The 27,425-nt window shown below is 34.2% G+C and overlaps 1 long non-coding RNA gene across 1 annotated transcript; it reads left to right on the forward strand.

The window, feature by feature from the left end:
* Nucleotides 1-15,504: 15,504 nt before the first annotated feature.
* Nucleotides 15,505-22,400, forward strand: LOC131381213 (uncharacterized). Its single transcript, XR_009209789.1, has 3 exons — nt 15,505-15,600; nt 17,613-17,734; nt 22,283-22,400. It is a non-coding gene; the product is annotated as an uncharacterized LOC131381213 (long non-coding RNA).
* The last annotated feature ends 5,025 nt before the right edge of the window (nt 22,401-27,425 follow it).

Below are 27,425 nucleotides of genomic sequence, written 5' to 3' on the forward strand. Positions count from 1 at the left end.
CTAAATATTATTCCATTGTGTGATTTATCCCAATTTACTTTTTAAAAAATAATTTTAATGGGAACTTGGTCCATTGAGTTTTTACATTAATTTTTAAATTGATACCTAATACAGATCTAATTTACTTTCACATTATGTCATCCACAGATATTTGTGTTGTTTCCAGGTTTTAATCATAATAATTAAGTTACACAGAACTTCCTTATACATATTTCATGGTGCAGATGAGCATACTTTTATGAACATATATTTGTTCAATTTCAGTAGATACTCCTAAACTTTTTAGCGATTTTTACAAAGTAGTTATAGTAATTTAATTTACTGTTTCACCAAAGATCTATTGATCCACATTCTCATACATTATTTATTTTTTAAATCTTTGTAATTTTATTCATAATTGTAGGTCCATAGCATTTTTTAAAGTTTAATTTCCTGATAAGTAATGATGGTGAGGCCCTTTTTGTATTAGACTTTAAAATATTTTCTTTTTAAATGTAGTAGATGAGATCTCTTGTTGATTTTCATTTATTTTATATACACAGTTGTATATCTGTATATTGTATTGATAATATTTTAATTAAGTTGCTAATGTATATTCCAAAAAATGGTTTTTATTTTTATTATCTTCTTGGTTTTTTGATGATGTTTTTAATATTAATAGTTTAGTTCACTAATCACTACATTTTTGATAAGTGCTTTCATGCCTTTTGGTTAAAAAACTATCCACAGGGCAAAAATATATTTTTATTGATTATGATACTCAATTTAGATATACAACTTAGCTTTGAACTTATACAATTCACTTAGAATAGAATTTTGTGCAGACAGAAAATAGGTGTCATTTCATTTTTTCTATATATGAATAGTGAATAACTCAGTACCAATTTTTAAAAAGTAGTCCATCTTCTTGTCTAGTTAATGATTTATTTCATTATCCATATCTTAATTTATGCAATGTTAATTACTTCAGATTTATAATAATTCCTGATATTTGGAGGAGCAAATATTTTGTTCTCTCTTCTTTAAAAGTATTTTGGCCATTCTTACTTCTTTTCTTCACATAGATGTTTTACAATCTACTTGTTAGAGTTTTGGTTAAGAATGATTTACCTCTTAGATTAATTTGGGGACAATGCGAATCATTCTAATTCTAAGTCTTTCCATCTGTATACATGTCTTTCTTGTTAACTAATTTTTTTTGTTTTATAATTTTCCTCAGCTTTATAATTTTGTTACATGTGCCTTTCATATTTTGTTGAATATTTTTCTAGGTGTTTTATATATTGTCCTGAAATTAAAATATATATCTATTTACATTGCCAAGTTGTTTATAGAAACTTAGTAGAATTTTTTTATAGTGATCTTGTATCCTGAAAGGTTTCTAAACTCAGTTTTATGACCCTAAATTTACTGATAAATCCTTTTGAATGTTCTACATTTTTATTTTCTATGTCCTCTTGAGAAATCTCAGCTTTCTTTCTTTGTTTCTTATTTTATATTATTTCTTCCTTTTGCATTACTACACTGTCTGGGAGCTTCCATTTAGTATTAAACCAAAGTTATGATATTCGGGATCTTTGTCTTTATTATTTTTTCTTGGCATGTATCACTGTCATCTTTTTAAAAACAAAAATTTGATTTTATTTTTTCTAGTATACTATTTCATTAATTTTTGTTTTTATCATTACTTTCTTAATTTTACAAATTGTCCTAACTTCTTCTTCGTATGGACCTTAGTTCAATAACTTAAAACCTTTCTTTTTTTTTTTTTTTTTTTTGAGACGGAGTCTTGCCCTTGTTGCCCAGGCTGGAGTGCGATGGCGTGGCCTGGGCTCAACGCAACCTCCGCCTCCCGGGTTCAAGCAATTCTCCTGCCTCACCCTCTCAAGTACCTGGGATTACAGGCATGCGCCACCACACCTGGCTAATTTTGTATTTTTAGTAGAGACAGGGTTTCTCCAGGTTGATCAGGCTGTTCTCAAACTCCCGACCTCAGGTGACCGCCCACGTCAGACTCCCAAAGTGCTGGGATTACAGGCGTGAGCCACCATGCCTGGCCGTATTTTTAAAAAGAATATTGATCTGCTGATGTTCCATCTGTTTCTCCATATAGCTTTGCTTTAAATCTGTGAAGTTATGTTAATTGGCAAATGAAAATTTAGAATGTTAAATATCGTTGTATGTAGTATTACAATATTAATCTGTGAGAAAGTCCATCATTCCTAAACACGCTAGGGTTGATGGAGCCGTATAGTAATTGGTGTTTTTATTATATTTCTAAGCCCTACCCTAAACTTGGGACACTTTATCTCCATTATCCTCTCCTTGCAAATAACCTATTATGTTCTATATTTTTATTAAATATACAATTTAAGTCCCATGGTAGCCTTATTATTTACATCGCCATAGTGATTTATGTATACATAAATTATATACAGGTATAGATATACCTGTATATAATTTATATAAATATAATGTGAACATATACATTTATAAAATATATAAATATGTTTTACATATTTATATATAAATATATGTTTTACGTATTTATATATAAATATATATAATATATACATATAATATTTCTCTAAGATTGTATATCTTATGTGTTTGCTATGAAAATAATCTATTTACAAGTTCATGATTTTTTTATATTTAATGGATATCATTGGATTTCTTCATTTTATAGGTTGGTATTTTTCATGAATTTTTCAAAACTTAAGCTATTATCACTGAATATATTACTTTCATCACATCCTTTATTTCTTTTCTTTTCTTTTTTCTTTTTTCTTTTTTTTTTGAGACGGAGTCTCGCTCTGTCACCAGGCTGGAGTGCAGTGGCGCGACCTCAGCGGTCTGCAACCTCTGCTTCCCGGTTTCAAGCGATTCCCCTCCCCCAGCCTCCTGAGTAGCTGGGACTACAGGCATGCAACACCATGCTTGGCTAATTTTTTGTATTTTAGTAGAGACAGGGTTTCACCATGTTGGCCAGGCTGGTTTCCACCTCCTGACCTCGTGATCTGCCCGCCAAGCCTTCCCCAAGTGCTGGGATTACAAGCGGGAGCCACCGCGCCAGGCCCTTTATTTTGTTTCTTATTGGGAATCCAATTGCATATATGTTGTCTTCTGTAACTCAACTGTCTATTAATTTCTATCCTATCATTCAAGAATCAGCTCAAAATCCACTATGTGAAAAATGTTCCTCATATTCTCATTTATAGAAAACTTTTAATCTAATATAGCATCTTGTTTATTTTTCTATTTGCCAGTTATTAGTTCCCAATCCAACATCAGTTATAGGAGGAAAAAAATTATGTTTTGTTTTTCAGCTTATTGGGAGAGCCTGAGAAAGTGCCACTAAAACATCACTAAATAAATATAGGTTGATAATATTTTAGATCAAAAAGACAATAAAATACTGTATACTTCAAGAGACAATTTTAAATTCCAGTTCTACCACTTAAATAAATTTTGTTATTAGCAAATCACTTACTGTTTAGGCTCTAGTTTCTTTATCTGTAAAAGTAAGATTAATAATAACTACATCAATTATTGTGGTAAGTTTCACATTAACTGACATTCATGTATTATTCAATAAAATTTCTGAAACATAGGTAAGGCTTTATGTAATTGTATCCAGCACTAGAATAATATCAGACAAGCATACACTGAGAAAATTGTCATTTAATAAATTTTGAGATATAATCAATATCTATATCCCTGTCTTAAACTTGTAGGTTATTTTTAGAAAGATTAGTTTTAACAAGCTCACCAAATTATTATATCCATTACAGATGATAAAATATAACAACAGACTTATTTTGAAAAGTTTAATCTTAGCAGTTTCATAGGCTGGATTACACCTTTACAAGTGTATGCCTTTGTGATAGGCAGCTCAGTAACGTGTTTCAAGCTTGCATCTATTTTCTTGTCACAAACATCATCATTTTAAGCAGGCTTTTTTTCCAGTAATGTTCCAAGAGTTATTTTTGAGGTCAAAATAATAGTATTCAGAGATTTGAAACTGTGTTAAAACCCAAAAGCTCTGTTACTATTATCGATTTCTGTAAAAATTCTGTAAAGCAAGACTCAAGTTGCCATTAAAACTAGACTCTTCTTCAGCATTTTCTTGTTGGTTGCCTTGTAAAGAATAGAAAGTTCGGCACAATAGAGATGAGGAAAAAAAGCTTGTGATTATAATAATGCAAGTTATTATCAGTGTCAGGATAGCAGCAAAAAAATTCACCATAGGGAAAAATGAGCCAGTGATGGCATTTATCAGCTCAATAGGCATGTAAATCCTAGTTGTTTTAATGACATATTTTAACACAAACGTGAAACATATTTTGTGGTGACAATCTTAATTAATTTGTTTGGTCAGGCTGTATTCCTTTCCAAATTTAAAAATAATAGCAATTAGAATACTTAAAATTAATTGTGATAGTTAACATTATTTACTACCCATTTAAAAATGCCAACTATTGTAATCACGGGATTCCTTCCGTGCTAATATAGCCATGCTGAGAAATTCCATTTATTACAATTTTGATAATCTCATGACTAGGGGTTCCCCCAACCCTTGGGCCATGAACCATTACTGATTTGTGGCTTGCTAGTAACCTAGCCGCACAGCAGGAGGTGAGTGGCCATTGCGCATTTCTGCCTGAGCTCCGCCTCCTGTAGCCCTGGCATTAGATACTCACAGGAGCACAAACCCTACTGTGAATTGCACAGGCGAAGGATCTAGGTTGTGCACTCCTTATAAGTATCTAATGCCGGTAATGCCTGATGGTCTGAGGTGGGACAGTTTCATCCTGAAACTGTCCCCTCCTCCACACTCCCTATCCATGGAAAAATTATCTTCTATGAAACTGGTCACTGGCGCCAAACAGGTTGGAGACTGCTGCTCATGAGTGATTGAACATATTGTGCATTGTACAAATACTTACTATAGTATATGTGGTCATGTATATTTATATATGCCCATGCTAATAGCTACTATTTGAGTCTGATAGACAACACAGTTTTAATTAAACTGTCCTATGCCTATCAGCCATGACTTGGTCATGAATGCCTATCAGTGGGATGTGTTCTGAATTTGAAAAACCATGTAGTTCAGAATCAGTTTAAAGTATGTTTTAAAAAAAGGCCAGAAAAGTCAAAAGTATTTTTCACTGATTATATTAGGAAATAGTTGTCAGTAAAATCACTAAAATCTCTTTCAATAACCATTCAGTAAAAGATAAAATTAAACCATTGTCCATATAGTCACAGCCTTACTGGCCAATTAATGATTCCGATCTGACAGCAATTGAGACAAAATTTTACCTTTATTTAATCACTCCTTGCCTGTAACATATTTCCATATTTATCCATCTGAATTTTAAGTTCCATAACAAGTATTGTTTTCCCTTTTCCTTTTGATACCTGAACATAGCACCTTGCCATGAAATTGTATTTTCTAAAGCATTTTTGTTTGATTTTATTGTTTTAGTAGAATAATTTATATTTTCTATGCCTCTTTATTTTAAATTCTAACCAAGGCTATTAAACCACAAATTGAAAATCTTACCTATTTTTATAATCTTAAATCCTAAATGACCAATTTTTAAATTATAATTTCTTTCTTCTACATAAATGAATTAATAGAAGACATAACACCTTAAAAAAAATAAACATAAGGGCCAATTAGCCAACCATAGTTACAGTTACGATCTGCCCCAGTGTTTATTTCTCAAATCCTTTGAACTTTTTGATCATCCTCGTCTTAATTAGTTTGGATTACTTTAACAACTTTCCACAAACTGGGTGGCTTAAACAACAAACATTTATTTCTTGCAGTTATGGAGGCTGGGAAATTCTTGATCAAGGTGCACACAGATCTGATGTCTGATGAGGGCCCATTCGCCAACTTACAGAGGGATATCCTCTCATTGTATCCTCATATGGCTGAGAACACAGAGACAGAGACAGAGAAAGACAGAGGGAGAGCGTGAGCGCTCATGTTTCTTATACAGGCACTCATCCCATTCACAAGGGCTACACTCTTATGACCTAATCACCTCCCAAAGGACCCAGCTCCTTGTACCATCACTTTAATGGTGAATATTTCAACATAGGGCTTCAGAGGGGACATAGACATTCAGTCTGTAACACTTGTGTTGGTGTCTACTCTTGTACAGTGCCTTCCATGTTCTTTCTCTCCCTAGTATGCCAAATCTGGAAAGACACAACTAAGAACTAATCAGGCATTTTATTGCATGAGAACTTCCTCTAGGCATGTCTCTGCTGCTTTTGCTCTCAGAGATCCACTTTTTCTCATGGGAATAATTTTCCTTTTCTCAAAAGTTTGTCTTTTCTATAAAGCTATTCTGCTGAGGCTTCTGATTTCTCAAGGATCACAGGCTTCTCTAATATCCTTTTTTTGTCATTCTCCAATCATGCCTCTATTTCCACAGAACAGTGCAATTTCTAAAGAATGAAGTTGAGAGTATTAGACATTTTATACACCATACACACGAAAAATAATGATTTCTGGGACTCACTAAGAATCGTGGGTCTAATTCACGGTGAAATTCAGGACCCAGCTGCCATTAGCTGGTAAGGGACAATTGTTCAATGTTAAGGTGTTTTGTGATCTCTTAGTGAGTTGGGAGTATTTACACCCTGTGAATGCTACAAATAAGGATGCCTATACCCATCACTCAGAACTAGCTGCTGAACCATCAATGACCTTGGGACATGAGCTAGGCTACTTAGTATAGAAAATTAAAAATTCCTAGAAGTCCTTTAACTTAGCTGAGCAGGTATATGAGGCAATACCAAAATTCTTTATAAGGTCTTAAAAACAGGTCTTAGAGTCTCAACCTTAATTAAATCATTACACAAAGACCCAATTCTTTCTTTGGACATCTTTCCTCCCACCCTCACCCTCATTGAAAGGCTGGGGAGAAGAAACAATTTTATTTTTCAACCCAAAAGGTCCTATTTGCAACTGAGAGGGTGCCAGCCAACACTTTGTTCATTCTGCCAGGACAGTCCTCAGTGAGAGTCACAAGCAATTTAATAAATATTCAATTTTTCCAAGTTACTGAAGGAAAATTTGTTTCCAAATTTCTGCCAATACCACACAGGTGCTGCTTTTTATCTAACCCTGAATAACAATTTTCTCAGTCCACTGCGAGCCTCTACCTACAGTCTTGTCCGTGATCTTTCAATCTCCACCTGCCACATAATCCCAAAGACAGTGCCACACATTTTATTCCTACAGCAGCATCCTAACTTCAGTACCAATTTTAGTCATCCATTGTGTGAAAATCAACTCAATACCTTAGTGACTTAGAGCAACAGTACCTTATTACTTCTCATGATTCTGTGTGTTGGCTGAGTGATTCTCTGGTGGTTTTACCTGGTCCCAGGTGTGAAGGTTAATACTGAGTGTCAACTTGATTGGATTAAAGGACACAAAGTATTGATCCTAGGTGTGTCTTTGAGGGAATTCCCAAAAGAGATTAACATCTGAGTCAGTGGGCTGTAGAAGGCAGATCCACCGTTAATCTGGTGGGCACAATCTAATCAGCTGCCAGATAATATAAAGCAGGCAGAAAAATGTGAAAAGGAGAGACGGGCCTAGCCTCCCAGCCTACATCTTTCTCCCATGCTGGATGCTTCCTGCCCTTGAACACTGGACTCCAACTTCTTCAGGTTTGGAACTCCTGCTGGCTCTCCTTGCTCCTCAGCTTGCACACAGCCTATTGTAAGGCTATGTAAGTTAATACTTACAAACTCCCATTTATATATATGTGTGTGTATATTATATACAAATTATATGTGTGTGTATATATATATATATATATATGTTCTGTCCCTCTAAAAGAACCCTGACTAATACACTGGTAGGTATGTGGCTAAACTCAGCTAGGAGTTTGGCTGGGGTGAAAGGTTCAAGGTGGTTTTAGTCACATTTTTAGCAGTTGGTGCTGCCGGTTAGCAGGTGTGTCTTGGTTTTCTTCCATGTGACTTTCATTGTCTAATACAAGGTTCAGCATTTTTTTCCCATAAAAAGCCAGATGGTAAATATTTTAAGTTTTGTGGGCCATAGGGTCCACAAAACCATTGTAATGTGAAAGCCATTGTAATGTAAAAACAGCCATAGAAAATGTATAAACAAATTGATTGCGGCTATGTTTCAATACAAATTTATAAAAACAGAAAGTTCTAGACTTAACATGTTTCCTCAAAATTTATATGTTGCTATCGTACGTAACTCACAATGTAGCGGTGTCAGGAGGTGGAAACTTTGGGAGGTGATTAGGTACTGTGGGTGGAGCGCTCATGAATTTGTTTTATAAGAAGATACTACAGAGAGCTTCCTTATCCTTCTTCTATGTGAGGACAGAGTAGGGCAATCATCTATGCACCAGGAAGTGGGTTTCACCACATACAGAATCTGCCAGCACCTTGATCTTGGACTCCCCAGCTTCCAGAGCTGTGGGGAATACTTGTTCCTTAAGCCACTCACTCTTTGGTAGTTTGTTATTGAAGCCTAAACTCACGAAGAAACTAAGACAGGTAGCAAGCCAGATTTGGCCAATGGGCTGTATGTTTCTTCTCTCTGCTCTAGTAGACTACTGTGACCTTGCTTATGGTTTGGGGGCAGCATTCCAAGAGAAAAAGCCCTGATGCCTAATTCCTTTTTAAGCTTTCTTTATATAACACAAGATTCCATTGCTTCTCTCTCTCTCTGTCTCTGCCTCTATCTATCTGTGTGTGTGTGTGTGTGTGTGTGTGTGTGTGTGTGTGTGTGTGTGTTGTGTGTGTGTGTGTGTGTGTGTGTGTGTGTGTGTGTGTGTGTGTGTGTGAGACATACTACTATTCGTACTTTTTTTTGAGACAGAGTTTCGTTCTTTTCACCCAGGCTGGAGTGCAACGGTGCAATTTCCACTCACTGCAACCTCCACCTCCTGGGTTCTAGCCATTCTCTAGCCTCAGCCTCCCGAGTAGCTGGGATTACAGACATGCCACCACCATGCCTGGCTAATTTTTGTATTTTTAGTAGAGACAGGATTTCACTGTGTTGGCCAGGCTGCTCTCGAACTCCTGACCTCAGGTGATCAGCCCGCTTCGGCCTCCCAAAGTGCTGGATTACAGGCATGAGCCACCGCGCCCAGCCTATGTATACTATTATATAGAGCACCAAAAGTTCTGAATAACTTACTGTCATTCTTCACTGGCAAAAATCTAATCAGCACGTCCTGCACATGTATCCTGGACATTAAATAAAATAAAATATTAAAATAAATCTCAATATTATGCCTACTATAAAATCAAAATTGTGGCCCATTAAATCTTTAGACTTTTTCTAATTTATATGTGAAAATAATAATATATTATTTTTATTATTTCCTATGAGACGAGTTGGCAAGCTCTTTTTGCAAACAACCAAGGAATAAATATTTTAAGATTTACAGGACTTACATTCTCTGTTGCACATTTATATTTCTTTTGGTTTTTATACTTTATAACCCTTTGTAAATGTAAAAACTATGCTCATTTCTTAGGCTATACAAAATCATATTACAGATTGAATGTACTTTATGGACTATAGTTTGCCAACCCCTACAAAAATTAACAGTAATTTTAATCCATATTTTTAGTTTCCTCAGTTTAGCTCAACAAAGAAAGGACAGTAGCCCCCTTATTACAAGTAAATAAATATATACATATAATGAGGCTATACACTTTATATACACACACACATAAATACATACATTTATTTTAATACATATATAATACATATAATATTTATATTACATTGTTATAACAAGGAGGCTATATATACTATATATGCACATAATGCATATATACACATATAAATGCATACATATATGTATGTATTTACATGTATATGTATGTGTGTATTTACCTATATGTAAAAGAAAGGCCAGTCGCTTCCTTTCATAAATATATGTATATGTATACACACAAAACATATGTATATGTATTTATGATAAGCGACTGGCCTTTCTTTTTTGAGCTAAATTGAGGTATCTAGAAATGTGGATTAAAATGACTGTTAATTTTTATAGGGGTTGGCAAACTAGAGTCTGTAAAGTACATTCAGTCTGCAGCCTGGTTTTGTATAGCCTAAGAACTGAGAATGGTTTTTACATTTACAAAGGGTTATAAAGTATCAAAACAAAAAGAAAGATAAATATGCAACAGAGATCATATGTTCTGTGTGTATACAAAAAAAAAATATATATATATATATATATATTCCATTTTTGCTTTACTTAAACTCAATGTCTTATTCCATTCAGGCTGCTAGAACAAATTACCATAAGTTGGGTAACTTATAAACAACAGGAATTTATTTTTCACATTTAGGGAGTCTGGGAGGCTCAAGATCACAATGCCAGTAGATTTGGCATCTGGTGAGGGCCTATTCCCTGCTTCATCTCACGTACCTTCTTCCCTGTATTCTCACATGGTGGAAGGACAAGATCTCTCTCAGGATCTTCTTTTGTAAGGGTACTAAACCCATCCATGAGAGCTTAACCCTCAGGACCTAATCACCTCCTAAAAGCCCCAGTTTCTAGTGTCATTACCATGAAGGTTAGGTTTCAACACATGAATTCTGGGGAAAAAAACATACAGACCATAGCACTCAGGATAAATGTTTTCTGGTAAGGTTAGTTTACAGAATAAGTTCATTAAATAATTATCAATTTAAAATGTTAGATTTTACCTTAAATTGGCATGTGGAAAGTGGCAACTTTAGATTTGTTTTGAGAATGAAATAGTTATATGCTATGACTGCTCTTACTACATTCCAGAGTCATATATACACATATAAAATTACATATAAATAGCTACGCTATAAAATACTAAGATTTAAAATCAATAATGTAAGTTTCACCTTTAGAAACTAGAAATATACAATCAAATTGTGCTTAAAGTTAAAAGATAATAAATATTAAGGATATAATTTGAAAATAAACTGTAAAACAAACAAGAAAAATTGTTAAAAACTTAGTTTTTAAAAAGAAAATTAAAATTAATAAACCTGAGTAATATTATTCAGATTTAAAAGAAGGAGCAAAAGTCAATTTCCAAAATCAGAAGTGAATGCTTAATTGTCCCAAAATAACATACATTTTAAATAACCAAGAATAAAACACACACATGCACATGATATTGTGCCAATCAATTCAACATCTTTCAGGAAAAGATGAATTCATTAAAAAGCACAACTAACCAACAATAACATAACAGAACATAAAAATTTAAATGGGACATTGTCTATTATATAAATTTGATTTTATGATCAAAACCTTTCCAATAAGAAAAATCCAGGTATGATAAACTTACTGGTGAATGCTACCCAACCTTTAAGAAAAAAGTAATCAATCCTCCTGAATGTTTTCAGAAAAATGAGAAAAGAGGTGTAATTACTAAGTAATTTTATTGAGGCAAGCATGACTCTGGAAATAAAATAAAATGTTACAAGAAAAACAAATTATATACCAATATCTTCCATAAACATTGATGCAACAGTCTTTGGCAAAATTTTACCAACTCTGTTTCTGTAATACACAGAGGATAATACACCAAGACCATGTCCATTTTATTACGTTGGTTCAAAATTGGTTTAATAATCAAAAAGACACTATAACTGAGCACATCAAGGAAAACTTGGATAAAAATAATATAATTATCTCAATAGGAGAAGTACAAGAAGAAGTCAGTAATGGAATCCATTTATAATTAAAAAACAAAAAACTCAGCAAACCAAGAATAGAAAGACCATTATCAATCTGAATAAAAGGTGAAAACATATATCCATAATCATACTTAAGTTTTAAATTTCAAACTTTTCCTGTAAGTTGAACACATAGCAAAGATGTCTGCTCTGACCTAATCTGGTAATATTTTATTGGAAGCCATAGTCAGTGCAATTTAACAAAACAAAAAGCAAAAAGGAAGGAACACAACTGTCTTTCTGCACAGAATCTATGTTGGATATACTAAAAATACTTTAAAAAAAAACACAAAAAATCTTGTAGTGAATTTCACTTATCTGCTGTGTACATGTTTAACATTAAAAAATTAAATTTATGTAAATATTAAATTACATTAAATTCTGTAAATATACCTTTGGAATGTACATTTTAAATTTTAAAATTACATTTATAAGGCAAATAAAAAACCTTTGTGTATATGTTCAAATGATTTTTGATAGCAGTGCCAAGCCTATTCAATGGGGAAATAAAATTCTTCTCGACAATTGTTAGAAATACTGATATCCACATGCAAAAAAAATAAAGCTCAACTCTTACTTTACACTATGTTTTAAAAATAACTACAATTTAATCAAAGTCCTAAGCATAAAACCTAAAACTATAAAACCCTTGGAAGAAAATATAGGGAAAATGTCTTATGGTATTTGATTTGGCAATGACTTATTTAATATGACACCAAAAACATAGGCAACAGAAGTAAAACTAGACTATATCCAAATTGTAAACTTCTATGCATCAAAGGACACAATGAACAGAATGAAAGGCAGCCTACAGAATGGTAGAAAATATTTGCAAACCATGTATTTATAAAGGGGTTAAAATCTAGAATATATAAAGAACTCCTTTAACTCAACAACAACAAAAAACAAATAACCCAATTTTAAAAATGAGGAAGGGATGTTATAATGATACCTCAATGTTTTAACATAGGTAAAAATGAACATGAGTCTCTCCTAAACTATTTTTCTCCTAAATTTTAATATATCTCTAAGTCATCTACACAGTTACTCAAGTAAGTCAACTAAAAGCAATTCTTGATTTTTTTCATTTCTTTCACTCATGTTCAATTTGTAAAAATATCTTACATATACATATAGAGAAAAAAAGTGACAGAGAAAGCGGGGGAAGAGGGACAAATATGTTTGTTTATGTATATAAAATAATACATATATCTCAGTTTCTACCAAGCAATGTTTATAGATAATCAAGATGCATTCTAGTAAAAAGCACAAAATATTTAATAATATTACTTAATATATTTTATTTTCAGTGAATTAAATGTGATATATTTTTAAAATTAAGTTGAAAATTTAAGTACCACGCAGGCACTAACAATAATCAGCCATGTTAAAATGTAATTTCACTGATTATTCACATTTTTAGATGAGGAATCAAAACCATATGACATGCTTTCCTCAGAATTCCATAGATATACAAATATATCTGTACCTTCATATCTCCAGCACAGAAACTATCTACGTAGAATCATCTAATTCTAGATTAATGAAATGGTCGGCTTCTGTTTTCTTAACAAATGCAATATACCAGGGAATTCTGCATACTTCTAGCTCTCATGGTAGCTGGAAGGCATTTCATATGAAAGTAAAACTTTAAAATATTGTGGCAATATGTGAAGCAAGATAATTACTGCTCGATAATGCAGAAAATAATTTCTATTACCAGCATAAATTCTAGACTAGCACCTGAAGCTGATTTTTTCGCCCTCTGAAATATTAGTACAGTTTACACATTAGGCTATGGTTAAATAGCATTAAGAAAATTGCTAGGCTTCAAAACATAAAAATAGATTTAATTTACACCTGTGTTACATGCCCTGTATGTTTTCTTCTGTTTAGTATGGTTGAGAACATGAAGCTATGCAATTATCCTGTACAACCATTTTTATGGACTCAAATTGCATAGAAAAAGTTAACTTTTTCTGAAATTTAATTAAAGGTTTATAAAAAGGAGAAGTTCAATTCTTATTTGGTATATATTTTGGTTTCATTTTTTATATAAGGAGTTACTGTGTCTCACAGAAGTAGCAAGGAAAATTATTAAACTGAAAGGATGTATTGAAATTACAAACCAAATATATATAAAATAATTTCAGAATATGTTGTTTAAAGTAAAAGCTTTTTGTAGTTGTGAAACATAATTTTGCAGAAAAAAAGAACAATTTTTAGTTTCAGCTTTCAACTGCGCTATCATTAATTCACAGAAACATTTAAGTACTCGTACTTAATCTTTTCATACGTTCATACCTTCATGAAATGAACACTCTAATAATCATTTCTTATTTCAATTTTTCCTTTGGGCACTATAAAGGTACTTCCAAATGGTTTCACTTTTATTCCCCCATTATATGATCACTTTAAGGAGATAAGAGTCCACAACCTAACTAATTTACGGGTACAGAAAATTTGAGTTTCTCTCTGGTAAACAACTGTAAAATATATATTTATATATATATATATAATATATATTATATATTGTCTTATTGACTACAAATGAGAATTAGTTATTATTTAAAATGTTTTTAATGACAAAAACTGAACATACAGTTTTTAGAACAAATTATTATCTTGGTATATATCCCTGACCTTAATCAATTCATATATCAATGTATATTATATGATAAAATAATATATATCATGGAACAGAAAAAAATCATAGCCAATATATCACTAAAGAATTGATAGTAGAGAAATTTTAACACTTTTGTTCATACAAGAGATGAAAACTATGTAGTTATTGCTGAAGGTCTTTTCCATCAAGTTATTCTGACTCATTTGTCCTTGGTGTCCATAAGCCATGTTGGCCACAGGAGTAAGTCAAACTTCATTCTGGGAAAGCGAATGATTTATAGTTTTCATCCTGAAATTTAATACCTGAAAGTGATTGCATTGTCACAATAAACCATTCTCAGACCATCCCTCTCATAGAATGCCATATACCAATTGTTTATTTTACAACAAAAGCTATTTAAAGTTTTGAGTCAACTAATAACAGTGCTCTGAAACAGTGAATCTAGGAAGAACTGTCTTTAGTTTTTATAGTGGAAACTATTAAGTTTTGAGAGAATGCCCTTACTGTAAAGCATCCTTTCTACTCTAGGTGCCATATAGCTATTATTATTTCGGTGACTGGAATGCAAATGGACACAAAACCAAGTCCCATTCTCTCATCCCATACTGTCAATGGAAAAGAGTAAATCCTGACATAAACTCTTCAGTAAGAATAGTAATCCCTTCCCCACAGGAATATAATTTACACAGGTGAATATTCTCCTCCTGAACATTTCTAGAGAAACATGAATGATTTTGACATTGTAAAAGGAAAGGAGTGACGTTCAAAACCACAGATTTTATTATGCTTCTGTAATAATTTTCCAGCAAGTGTACTTCAGAATGTACACAGCTCCTCAAAAGAGGACTTTTTAAATAAGAAAATGATCACTACCATCTATTATGGCTGCTCTCTTCTCATTTTATCCGTTGAAATCATACTTTTAGCAATAAACTTAAGTAAAAAAAACTGTTCATTTTTAGAGTCCTCATGTCCTCAAAAACAGTCTGAATTAACAAGGTTTAAAAAGAAAGTGAACCTTTAGCATAATACCCAACCTATATTAATTTGACAGAGGAAATTGGCAAGTGAAGATAATTTGGGGTTATAAGAAACATCTGGAACTGAAAACCAGCTACATTCCAAAACCCATTTTCATCCAGGAGTATTGAAAAGGGGGACGGACACTGAAGCTGTGACATAGTTTCAATCTGCAGAACATGCCTAGGTAAAGAATTCCCCCTCCTCTCCTTATGGCTGCGTCTATCCAAAGTCCTTAATCTGCACCCACACTCTGCCTCTATTTTACTATTGTGAATGAAATGCACCTACCACTAAAGTTCAAACTCTTCATATGCGATATGATCTACTAGTTGCTTCTCCAAGGCTGGATTCCATCACCAATTTCTTTCTCCACTTTTTCACCATCTTAGAAATATGCCCTTTCTAGCTTCAATTTCTCCTTCCTTTCACACTGAAACTTACTCACCTCAGGGTGTCTATAATCAAGGGCTTATATTTCCTCCCTTCCCCATCTTTTTATTTTATCAAGCCAAAATAAATCAGTCTTTCCTCCTCACCATTCCAATAAATGTCCTAGTCATTGTCACCAAAGACATTCATATTGCAATGGTCACTTCTCTGTGCTCCACTTACCTGATCTAACAGTGGCATTGAGCACACCTTCTACTTGAATGGTTTTCTTTTTTGAATACCAGAACACCTTAGCAGCCTGTTGTTTTTATTTCTCCTTATGTAGCCAAATACCCTTCTTTTTTTTTTTTTTTTTGAGACGGAGTCTGTCTCTGTTGCCCAGGCTAGAGGGCAGTGGCGCAATCTCAGCTCACTTCAACCTCCGCCTTCCAGGTTCAAGCAATTCTCCTGCCTCAGCCTCCCGAGTAGCTGGGACAGGCATGTGCCCCACCATGCCCGGCTAATTTTTTGTATTTTTAGTAGAGACGGGGTTTCACCGTGTTAGCCAAGATGGTCTCGATCTCCTGATCTCGTGATCCGCCCACCTCGGCCTCCCAAAGTGCTGGGATTATAGGCGTGAGCCATCGCGCCTGGCCATGTAGCCATATATTCGAAATCATCTTCATTACCTTCTCCTGTGTTACAAAATCTTGACTGCAAAGTTCCTAAAGGTTTAGTCCTCAATCTTTATGTTTCCTATATTTACTGTAACGTATAGAAGTAGTGTCAGAAGAAATGATTTTGTGTGTCATGATATGCCATTGTGGCTCAAATTTTTATCACCTGACCTCACCAAACACCAGGTTCCCATACCCTCCACTCAGAATTTCAACCATAGTCCATACTGCGACCTAACATGCATGGCTATGGTAACACTATTTATTTCAATAAACTTTTGCATCTTCCATAATATTTTATTTCAGAATCTAGAAGTCCTTTCTTCAGTTGTTAAACCACTGAGTGAGAAATTGCATTTACTCATATTTTTCTCTTATTTCCTCTATGTAATATATCAGCAATACCTCCATCTGTCTACCGAAAATACATGCTGAACATGGTCACTTGTCATTTACCTTTATACTTGTCCTTCAACAAGCTGCTATTAACAACCATCCAGGCTCTGCAGCAGCCTGCTAACCATCTTCCTGCTTTCACGTTGTTTACATGGAAGTTAGAGAACAAGGCCGGGCGTGGTGGTTCACGGCTGTAATCTCAAAACTTTGGGAGGCCGAGGCAGGCAGATCACCTGAGGTCAGGAGTTTGAGACCAGCCTGGCCAACATGGTGAAACCCCGTCTCTACTAAAAACATAAAAATTTTCTGGGCATGGTGGTGCATACCTGTAGTCCCAGCTACTCCAGAGGCTGAAGCAGGAGAAACACTTGAACCCGGGAGGTGGAGGTTGCAGTGAGCCAAGATTGTGCCACTGCACTTCAGCCTGCGACACAGAGTGAGACTCTGTCATTAAAAAAAAAGAAAAAAAAAAAAAAAAACAGAAGTTAGAGAACAATTAAAAGTAATGTTACAGTATTATTTTATCTACCACGTCAAAACTACTCATTACAACGAGTTCAAATGCACTCATAATAAATAAATCCAAACCGTTATTTTTATCTAAGAGCCTGTGAAACCCGAAAATCTGAGACAAATCTCAGTTAATTTAGAAAGTTTATTTTGACAAGGTGAGGGAAGGGCCCGTGACACAGCCTCAGGAAATCTGACATGTGCCCAAGATGGTCATGGCACAGCTTGATTTTATACATTTTAGGGAGACATGAGACATCAATCAATATATGTAAAAAGTACATTGGTTCGGTCTGGAAAGCTGGGACAACTTGAAGCAAAGGCAGGAAGACTCAAAGCGGGAAGGAGCTTCCAGGTCACAGATAGGTAAGACACAAAGTGTTGCATTATTTTGAGTTTCTGATTAGCCTTTCCAAAGGAGGCAATCATATATGCATCTATCTCAGTGAGCAGAGGGAGAGCTTTGAATAGAATGTGAGGCAGGTTTTTTCTTAAGCAGTTTCCACCTTGAGTTTTCCTTAGTGATTTGGGGGCCCAAGATATTTTCCCTTCACAAGGCCTACCAAAGCTTGACCCAAGACTTCGTCTCTGAAATCATCTCCAAGTTTCCTCTTTATGATTCACTAAATCACAGCTCCTTAAGCCATCCAAGCACATTGGCTTTCTTTCTAGTCCTGTATTGAACTTAATTTTTTAAATGGCTTTAGAGCCTTCATCTTATTTCTCCTACTTGAGAAGTTATTTTTCTTAAATACCCAGTTCTTTGTAACATCTGTTTAAATGCTGCCTTTTCCATCTGGTCTTCACTGACTATCCAAGGAAGGGTAATTATCAACTTTCTCTACTATTACTTAATTTCATTTATCAGAGCAATTGTTTTCTTGTTCATCTAATTGTTTACTTTTCACAGTGACTGACTCTGTTAACCAAATATTAACACATAGGAAAAGGGTGAGTTTTCTGTTCATGTTATCCCAAATGCTTTTGATTTGAAAAGACCTAGCACAACATTAATGCAGTGTAGACATTTATGGAATAAATGATTAGCTTACACTCAGTATTTAAGCCACATATGCTATTTTGACTGAGTGCACATCGAGTCAACAGATGAAGGCTGAGTGTACCCATATAAGAGCAGCTATAAAATGTAGAACTAACCAAAATCAGATACACTTTTCTAAAGGTGATATTCATGGTCTTTATAGTCTGAGTATTCAACTGATATTACAATGTTTTTCTAATCCAAATGTAATAAGGCTCAAGTTCCATTTCTCTGGTAGTGATAAATTCAATCTCAATCATGTTATTTCTTTCCTATGGATGTAAGAAAAGAAAAAAAAATGTAGAGAATTTTAGAGTTTCCTAGGCTTTACTCTACAATGGTCAATTACTCTCCTTTAGCACAGTTCCTTGACACACATAATGAATATTTTATTCCTGACACACAATTCAATATCCTTAAATTCACCAATATCCTTATACAATTTCTGACTGTCACTCAAACTAGGAAGTATATTTCATTGTATCCCAAAGCCAGTAAGACTCAGTAATAATGTCAAGTTTTTCTACATTCTGTGGAATTCAGAAATTCACGTTAGGCACATGACCAATAAGTACTCTAGCACTATCCACACAAAACTGTAAACATAGTGTGAAGCAATGCAAGCATGTATGTGAAATTTGACTTTATGCTAAATCCAGCTCCATGCTTAACTATATTTTTAAAAAACTGCCAAACTGCCAATGCATTTTTTACAATACTTTTAACTTTATTCAAGACTAAGAGCTTTAACTATGAAAATGATAGACAAATGTTTCCAATTCTTTATCAGGTTTTAAATAATATTTTATTATTTACAGTTTTTCCATATCTTTCTCTCCTACTTAATGGTTTCTTACTACATTGTTTCATACAGAACCTTTTCAAATCTGTAATTTGAACTTACTTTTAGATAATTTTGGAATTACATAAAATTATTCTTTTTCCACTAATATAACTCTTCCTGGCACATTTCCTATACAGAATTACATGTTAACTAGAATTTTATCCTTAGTAAACTAAAACTATACTGAAACTCTAAAAAGCAAGAAATCCTGAGCTATCAGATATGGACATTTATAGATAAGAAAAATTCCACAATTTTTGGAAACATTTTTCTGTATTACAACATTTTCTTTATTGGAAATGACTTAGATATTAAATGAGCATCAAAAACAACTTTAAGATTTTAATTTACACAAAAACATTACCTAAACAATTATTCTATTCACTGTCCTTAATTTTTTACTTTTTACAAGGAAGACATGAGACATCCATCAACACAGGTAAAATGAACATTGGTTTGGTCTGGAAAGGTGGGACAGCTCGAAGTGAGGAGGGGGCTTGGGGGCTTTCAGATCACAGGTGGGAGAAAAATGGTTGCATTCTTTTGAGTTTCTGATTAGCCTTTCCAAAGGAAGCAATCAGATATGAATTTATCTCAGTCATTTTGAACAGAATGGGAGGCAGGCTTACCCCAGCTCCTCCCCTGAATTAACACTGACGTTTAAAAATATCTAGCGAAGACAAACATAAAATTCAGACAAAATGTATGCTGACAATTCTGAAGGCATTTCTATTTTTATTCCACCAATAATTGTAAAGCTAGATTGTTTAGTAAAGTGATACTTTAAGTCACCTAAACTTATAAATTGCTTAGACTTATTTACTTAATTTATGAGGGCTTTTTTACTTATAAGCCGTTTGGTAGACATGACATATAACAATAAGTGTACATACAAATAAACACATGTAGATGTATATACACACACACAAATGCAAATACAGTAGCTTGGCACCTTAGCCATGAGATAGCAATACAAGCTTGCCCGTATTACTTTGCCCCAACAGATAATCTAATGAAGGCTGTGAACCAAGATTTTGGGTAAAGCAGTCTTCCTGACAGTTAGATTTTTTTTTGAGACGGAATTTCACTCTTGTTGCCCAGGCTGGAGTGCAATGGCACAATCTCAGCTCACCACAACCTCTGCCTCCCAGGTTCAAGTGATTCTGCCTCAGCCTCCCGAGTAGCTGGGATTACAAGCATGTGCCACCACACCTGGCTAATTTTGTTTTTTTTTTTTTTTTTTTTTTTTTTAGTAGAGACAGGGTTTCTCCATGTTGGTCAAGCTGGTCTCCAACTCCCGACCTTAGATGATCCTCCCACCTCGGCCTCCAAAAGTGCTGGGATTACAGGCGTGAGCCACCACGCCTGGCTGACAGTTTGATTTTTAAATGTCAAATCTCCCCAGCCATCAAAGAGCACTGGGACCAAACCCTACCAAAGGAGGATGTCACACATTAACCAAGCGCCCTGGTTAGAAATGCAGCACAAAAGCCTGGACACATGCAACACCATTCCACTTTCCCATTAGAAAGTAAACTCCAAGTCTTTGCTATTGTGAATAGTGCCGCAATAAACATACGTGTGCATGTGTCTTTATAGCAGCATGATTTATACTCCTTTGGGTATATACCCAGTAATGGGATGGCTGGGTCAAATGGTATTTCTATTTCTAGCTCCCTGAGGAATCGCCACACTGACTTCCACAATGGTTGAACTAGTTTACAGTCCCACCAACAGTGTAAAAGTGTTCCTATTTCTCCACATCCTCTCCAGCACCTGTTGTTTCCTGATTTTTTAATGATGGCCATTCTAACTGGTGTGAGATGGTATCTCACTGTGGTTTTGATTTGCATTTCTCTGATGGCCAGTGATGATGAGCATTTCTTCATGTGTTTTCTGGCTGCATAAATGTCCTCTTTTGAGAAGTGTCTGTTCATGTCCTTTGCCCACTTTTTGATGGGGTTGTTTGTTTTTTTCTTGTAAATTTGTTTGAGTTCATTGTAGATTCTGGATATTAGCCCTTTGTCAGATGAGTAGGTTGTGAAAATTTTCTCCCATTCTGTAGGTTGCCTGTTCACTCTGATGGTAGTTTCTTTTGCTGTGCAGAAATGTCCAACAACAATAGACTGGATTAAGAAAATGTGGCACATATACACCATGGAATACTATGCAGCCATAAAAAATGATGAGTTCGTGTCCTTTGTAGGGACATGGATGAAACTGGAAAACATCATTCTCAGTAAACTATCGCAAGGACAAAAAGCCAAACACCGCATGTTCTCACTCATAGGTGGGAATTGAACAATGAGAACTCATGGACACAGGAAGGGGAACATTACATTCCGGGTACTGTTGTGGGGTGGGGGGTGGAGGGGCGGGGACAGCATTAGGAGATATACCTAATGCTAAACGACGAGCTAATGGGTGCAGGAAATCAACATGGCACATGGATACATATGTAACAAACCTGCACATTGTGCACATGTACCCTAAAACCTAAAGTATAATAAAAAAAAATAAAAATAAAAATAAAAAAAAGAAAGTAAACTCCAGATTCCAAACACTGTTGGGGCCAAGCAGCACTGCAACTGTGAGAGAAAATTCTAAGGGGGGTTAATACTAGGCCTCAGATCCTCTGCCAAGGGTGTTAGGAGTGGAGTGGTTAGGGTCCCCAGGATCCACAGAGCGTCCTCCTGTGGGGTCCAGTCTTAGAGTGCCAAATGTCTCTGACCTCAGGTGGCCATCACATGCAGGTTCTCCCCTCTGGAGGATACTATGAGCTTTATAAGAATGGCCATGAACTGTAATGAGAACTGGATGCTGGGTGGGCCTTTTTGTTCCTTAGCCAGTTGAATACAATAAGGGAAGAATTTAGCATAAGAAAAGAAGGTTTAAGTCCCCTGAAACATGTGCAAGTTTGCCCTGAGCTGCGTCCCACGTAGGGATCAGGGACCATGTACAGAAAAGATTAAAAAATAAAAGTCCTTTCCCCTTTGGGGCAGGGCAATTATTCCCATTCATTTCCTAGGCCTTCAAGCAGTACTGTGGAGTGACCCCAGCCAATTGCCCTCAATTTCCAAGGAGCTACTAGGAAACAGCTGCTGAAAGACTGAAAAAGAAAGAGAAAAAAAGAAAAAAGACATGGAAAAAAACCCAGGTTTCTTAAGTGAACTGGGCGGTGGTGGTCAGGCTTCTCCACATGGAAACCTCTTAGTGTCACTGGCCACAGCCAGAAACCAGCATTTGCTTCCATGTTTAGGATCTGCCTACCAAGGGTCCTGGGTTGGAAAGGAAAAGGGAGAAAGATTCCCTTGTATGGAGCAGAAAGAAAAAGAAGAAAGGAGAAGAATAAATCCCAAACTTTGGGCTTACCTCTGCCTCCAGGCTGGTTCACCAAACTATGTTAAAGGTGGTTCGTGTCGAGGTTCTTGGTGTCTTGAACAAAGAATTGGACAAAACGCACAAAGCAAGGGAGGAACAAAGGAATTTATTCAAAATGAAAGTACACTCCACAGTGTGGGAGTGGGCCCAAGCATAGGAGCTCAAAGGCCCTATTAAAGAATTTTTAGGAGTTTAAATACCCCCTAAAGGATTTCATTGGTTGCTTCGAGTACGCCCGATGTAAATGGAGAGGATAAAGTAAAGTCACAAAGTCATTTATTCGGTGTCTGCCCTATGGAGAGGATATTTCCTGTCATAGCTGAAGTGTAAATCAGCCTTATGTTCCCTGCCTCCAGATCCTATTATTTTCCTGCCTCAATTCTGCAAGTGTGTGCACGTGTGTGTGTGGGCACGTGGGAGTTTTCATTGCCACATAGTCCACTAATACCTAATGAGTGTCCTCCTGATTAAGACTATACTGTTCACAAACGTTCCTGTGCTGCCTCGTTTGTCCTGTTTGTATCTACTTGCTTTCCTCTATTTACAGTTGATCATTTTAGTTCTACTTTAAATTTTATAGTTTCTTTCAAAGGATTAGTGAAATTATTTATACATTCATGACCATACATGCAGTAGACTCCAAAAGAAGGAAACTTAAAAAGAAGTTTAAGTATGAGTTTCTTTCAATATTGACATATAATACAATAAACACCATAAATGACTTGTATCTCTTATCAACTTTTATTATATCCACTCTCCCAATCTTCTTGTTGATTTATTTGGCTATAGAATTATTTTTCAAAAATTTTTATATGCATACTAAAAAATGCCTTACCCGTCTGTATTAAAGGTTAATGATATTTTCATTAATAATCAATGAAAATTGATTACCAATTATGAAATTACCAATTGTTGTATTTATTGTTTGGAATAAATGTGCAACAAAATTGATTAAAATAAATTGTTATGTTATAAATATAAAGCCTATAGAGAAAGTAAAACAAACAGTGCGTTTAAATTATATTCAAAGCCAAAACTAACATAGTTTTTTTTTTTTTTAGTAATTTCATTTTTATCTATTCAAAGAGACATGCAGTATTTGTTATCTTAATGGCCTCTCTGGAACACTGTGAATCATTGTCTATCCCTATTAAATCTATTTTCACTTAGTGTATTCTCTTACTCTTACGGAAATTGATGGCTAAGATTAACAACTGAATAACAGCATTTGGTGAATATATTAGATTCAGTAAAGAGAGGTCAAGACTGTTTAATGAGCAATAGAAACAAAGAAAATAAATCCACACTCCAAGGTTAAAGGAAGCTGGGAAGAAACAATATTTGCTTGGTATTAAATGATCAAATGAGGAAAGTTACTGACAACAATAATCTAATCTATTTGTATATTAATTCATATCATTTTACTCCTAATAAAAATAGTGAAATTATTTGTTAAAACTACATTTTATTTTAGAACAATTTTGGATCTACAGAATTATTGAGAAGATAGTACAGGAAGTTTCTGTATAATCTACCCTTAGTTACCCCTATTAATTTATTATATTACAGTAGTATATTTGTAACAATGAACCGAGATTGATATATTATATTTTGGTTACAGAATATATTTTACTGGGGTTTTCCTGTTTTTTCATAATGTCCGTTTGTTTTTGTTGTTTCAGGATTCCATCCAGAATATGATACTACATTTAGCTATTAGGTCTTCTTAGCTTCCTCTCAGCTGTGACAGTTTCTGAGACTTTCCTTGTTTTGTATGATATTTAAAGTCTGAAGGAGTACTGTTCAGGTATTTTGCAGAACAGTCTTCAATTGGCACTTAGTTGATTTTTTTTTCTCATGATTAGACTGAAGTAACGTCCTTTTTGGGAGGAGGTAAAGTGCCATTCTTATCACATCATATCAAGCATATGCACCATAAATATTATGTATCACTTTTCATGTTGACCTCAATCTCCTGGTAGAGATCGTGTTTGGCAGGTTTCTCCAATGTTAAGTTACTCTGTTCCTCCTTCCCTACATAGAAGGCATTATACGCTGCCCACACTTAAAAAGGGAAGAATCATGTTCCACTTTGATAAGAGCAGAGTATCTACATTTATTATTTGGAATTTGTCTACTCAAATGATTGGTCTACTCTCTTCCATTTATTTATTTATTCCATCATTTACTTTAGTATGGACTCATGGAAAATTATTCTATAATTTGGGTTATAACTAAGTACAGTTTTACATATTTCCTGTTATAATTGTTCCATATTTTGTCAATGGGAGTTGTTTTTTTTATTCCTGGGGCCCTTTGACATACTCCATCACTGTGAGGGTTTTTTTTTTTTTTTGACTTTTTGTCACTTTCTGACACTACAAAAACTTGCTATCTTGTCTTATACATTTTCTACCCCAGCCCTAGATTCAGCAGTTGTTCCAATGATTCCTGATTCGTTTTATTAGTCAACGGTATTAGAAATGAAGATCTGTATGCTGGTTGTGCTCATTTCTATGGGAGTGCTCTATATACTTATCTATAAATGTTTTTATGTGGAACCATCTGTATCAATATTAAGCTAAAAAGTTTATGCTGATGTCTTCAACTCTAACCCATTAACATATAATTCATTTTAGCCTCTATAACATGTTTTCTGTGACTTCCCATTTCAACAGTGATTAAATTTGTCTCTATCATTCACCATCTATTTATGCAATTTTTCAATTTCAGTATATACGTATTTGTAGTTTCAGAATAGTTAACCAATACTTCAATGGAAAACAGCACTATTCAACTCTTCTGGGTCCCTTTAGTATTACAGAGTTCATGCATTTCCAAAGTTGCTTAAGTCATCACTTTATCGTTCCACCCTTTTAGTGAGGTTATTTCATTCATTTGTAATACATTTAGATTATTCTGTCACATTCTTCATTCCATCTTAAAATTCCCAACATTTAAATAAATTTTTAAAAATGTGTATTCATTAAAGTTAGTCTTTAAACTGCAAAGTTCTATAGGTTTTGACAAATGCTTGTGGTCATGAATTCATCACTTCAATGTCATATTGAACAGTTTCTCTGCTCTAGGAAATCTCCTATGCTTCAACTATTCATCTTCCTCCTGATGTGACAGAACCACTGATGTGTTTACTGACTCGATAGTTTTGTCTTCTCCTGAAATTCATGTAATTGAATTTGGCACTGTGCAGCTTTTTTAGACTGGCATCTCTCACTTAGCAATATGGAGTTATGTTTTGTAATGTCTTTTATGATTTGAAGTATATCTCTCTTTATCACTAAATCAAATTCCATTATATGGATGTACTATGATTTGTTATCCATTCACGTATCGATGAATACCTTGGTTGCTTCCCATTTTTGGCAAATACAAATAAGTTGCCAAAAATCCTGTGTCTAGGTTTTCTTTCAACCTAAGTATTCAATCAACTCAGTCGGGTAAATGTCAAGAAGCCTAATTGTTGAGTTGTAAGAAAATGCTGTGTTCCAGTATGAGTGTATCATTTTGCATTTCCTCCAAATGAATCAGAGTTCCTGTTTTATGTATTATTGTCAGCATTTGGTATCGTTAGCCTTTGGATTTTAGTGATTCTGATTCTCATAGATATATGGTGGTATTTCATTGTAGCTTTAATTTACATTTTTCTGTTAACAAATGGTCCTGAGCATCTTCTCATTTAATTATTTTAAATCCATACATTTTGGTGTGTTTGTTCAGACTTTTGCCCATTTTAAAAATTATTTTTTCTTATTGTTGAGTTCAATTTTAAAAATATTTTATATGCAAGTATGTTTTCAAATCTGCACTTGAAAATATTTTCTGTCAGTCTGTTCATTCATTTTCTTTTTTCTCATAAAAGCCTTTTGCAGTGCAGAATTTTTAAATTTTAAGAAAGTCAAACAATAATTGTTATTTGACAGATCATGCTATTGGTGTTGTAATTAAAGCTCATTTTCAAACTAAAGGTCATATATATTTTATGTTTACTCATGAAATTTTATAGTTTTATATTTTACATTTACATTTAGGCCTATGAATCATTTTGAGTTAATTTTTGTAAAAGGTGTAATGTTTATATCTAAGTTCATTTTTAGCATTTAAATGTTCAATTGTTTCAATTTGTTTAAAAGATCATTCTTTTTCACTAAGTTGCCTTTACTTTTTTGTCAAAGATCTGTTGACTATATGAGAGTCTATTTCTATTCTCCTTGATGTAGTCCATTACACTATATGCCTATTCTTTGGTCAATATGATGCTATTGAAATTTGATATGGTGAGTCCTCCAAGTTTGGTTTTTTTCCTTAGCATGGTGTTGGATATTAAAGGTCTTTGCCTTCTTATATACATTTAGAATCAATTTTTCAATATTCACAACATTGCTTACTGGTATTTTGACTGATATTGCAGTCAATACAGATTAGATTGGGAAGAACTGACATCTTGTCAACAGTTAGGTCTCTCAATCTACAAACACAGAATATCTTTCCATTTATTTACATATTCTTTTTTTTTCTTTAGTGTTTTACACTTTTCTGCATGTAGGGTCTATACATTTGTGTCATATGTGTACCTAATCACTTCATTTTGGTGTGTGTTTTTGAAAATGACACTGATTTTTCCCTTTAATTTCAAATTCCAATAGTTTATTTCTGATGTATGGGAAAGCAACTTATTTTTATATACTAGTGATGTGTCATGCAAATGCTATGCTCATTTTAACTGATTCCTTGTGATTTTCTACTTAGACTATGATGTTACTGAAAATAGA

This window comes from Hylobates moloch, unplaced genomic scaffold (assembly GCF_009828535.3).
Source record: "Hylobates moloch isolate HMO894 unplaced genomic scaffold, HMol_V3 SCAFFOLD_14, whole genome shotgun sequence".
Taxonomy (NCBI): domain Eukaryota; kingdom Metazoa; phylum Chordata; class Mammalia; order Primates; family Hylobatidae; genus Hylobates; species Hylobates moloch.